The following is a 2,260-nucleotide window of genomic DNA, read 5'->3' as shown; positions in this document are numbered from 1 at the left end:
AACTAAATAACTAAATAACTAAATAACTAAATAACTAAATAACTAAATAACTAAATAACTAAATAACTAAATAACTAAATAACTAAATAACTAAATAACTAAATAGCTTAACTAACTAACTAACTTACTAACTATATAGCCAACTAACTAACTAACTATGGCTATCAATATCTGTATTGTATGCATATGCGTCCTTTACCGTATTTGTGTGCAGCACTCTCTTCGGCTTGGAAAAGACTTTAAATGAAATTTTGAAGATAATTCGATGAAATTGACCAACGACGGCCCTTTAGATTTCGGTTGATATTATTCTATAATCAAGCTATTTAACCCTACAAAGTATCTCCTAGAAATGCTTAAGTGTCGTTAGTTCTCTTACAAACACTTGTATTTCGATCAATGGGGATACGGCAAATTTACTAACACCCCCCAATCTCAAAATTTTTCATACTTTTATTAAACAAAAAGAAAATTAGTAAAAAGGTTGAAAAAATATAAAATCCGTTCTTGATTAAAAATATTATACTCATAACTGGTCTAGGGTATTATTCGGTCGGCCACTGCTGACTTTATTTTCTTCCTTATTTTTTTTTAACCAAAACTGTTGAAACATTTTCCGTAAGCTTAACCCAGCTTTAAAGGAGATCCATCCCTTTATAAACCTACAGGGGTAGATCTTCATCAAAATTCAACTTTCATCGCTTTTCTTTATTTAAAATGAGTTTATAACGTTAAAATCCATTTCTAAGGAGTCAATTACTCAAATATGAACCGATGTTTGACATGTTTGCACAAAACAAATTTTTGCAAAATTTTATCACGATTGTGACATGATAAATATATCTAAACAATGTATAAGCGGGTGTTGTTTACTTGTATGGGGACTATTTTAAAATGATGATAAATAGTCCATTTTTAACTTTTCTCAGGGTATATAATAACTTTTTATATGTGTTAAATTTGGTTATGAAACTATTTTGGAGAAATTTTCCTTTAATTTTTCTATTTGCATCTTTGGTTACTTAAAATTTTATTTCATACAATAAAATACAACTTTCTAATTGTATTAGTGTAAAATAAGTGAGATGTAATTCGTATCCACAGTTTTTAAAAAAATGGCGCCCAGTTTTGTGTGTTTTTTTGGTTTCCGCTTAATGTTGTTGCTTTAAACTTGTTTTCCCTGCTTTCACTAGCCTTGGCCGAGTTTGTATATCTGAATTTGGCAGTTGAAAAGCGCAAAATGTAAAAATAAAAAATTGTTTAAAAAACTAAAATTGAGTTAGATATAATGTAATAGATACTGTCTGTAATAAAAATATACGAGGGTTATTATTACACGTCAGCTAAAAGCAAAAGATGAGTGATACTTTAAACACTTCTTAACAGTGACCTAAATTGTTAATATTTTTTCAAAACATCGTATTTTTAATATTTGTTTATCACATATGCTGGTGTCAAAAATATCTATTACAAACATTTATAAAACTGACATCTATCTACTAGATTTTAAAGTTATTTGTTTATTTGTCTTAAATCTTATGGCATTTACATACATATACATATATTTTAAATAAGAAAAGTTACTACAATAAAAAATATGACTGTGACAAAACATCTGTCATTTCTGGGAATTGTTTGTGAAAACAAAAGTGACATACTTAATAAAATATACACACATATGTACGTATGTATGTCACTTAACCTCTTTTTGAAACTTGGCAAATATATAAAGAAGAGGAAAAAAAGTGATTTTTTCTTTTTTCCCCAATCTTCATTGGCTACGAAGAGGTGCCAGTTACATCGTTGTTGCAAATGACATTAAAGGTCAAGAATGATTTTGTGTTTTTGGAAGATATAACAAAAGTAGGTGTTGCAAAAGAGTTTATAGTGTTGAAGTGAAGGGGTTAAATGGTGGCTACTTTGAAACTCAAGTACTAAAATAAAATGTTATTGGAAAAGTTTTGGTTTAGTCATAATATTAGAGTAAATGGAATTTAATTTACAAGACCACAAAAAATATCACAGCCCAAGAAGTATTTAAGAAGATATTTCGTAAAATATAGTTTAGTCTATATTCAAGTATATAGGCTATACTATAGCCCAATCTGTAGTCTAGTATATATTCTACTGTATACTTTTATCTAGTCTAAAATCTGGACTATAGTCTAGTCTATAGTCTAGTCTATAGTCTAGTCTATAGTCTAGTCTATAGTCTAGTCTATAGTCTAGTCTATAGTCTAGTCTATAGTCTAGTCTATAG

At 28.3% G+C, this 2,260-nt stretch overlaps 1 protein-coding gene across 1 annotated transcript in view; it reads right to left on the bottom strand.

Moving 5' to 3' along the window:
- The window catches only part of LOC111687415 (cyclic nucleotide-gated cation channel subunit A), an 88,824-nt gene that overhangs the window by 84,935 nt on the left and 1,629 nt on the right, over window positions 1-2,260 (bottom strand). The window lies entirely within an intron of this gene.

The sequence above is a fragment of the Lucilia cuprina genome, chromosome 6 (genome assembly GCF_022045245.1).
Source record: "Lucilia cuprina isolate Lc7/37 chromosome 6, ASM2204524v1, whole genome shotgun sequence".
NCBI lineage: Eukaryota > Metazoa > Arthropoda > Insecta > Diptera > Calliphoridae > Lucilia > Lucilia cuprina.
This window is presented reverse-complemented; position numbering and strand designations above follow the sequence as displayed.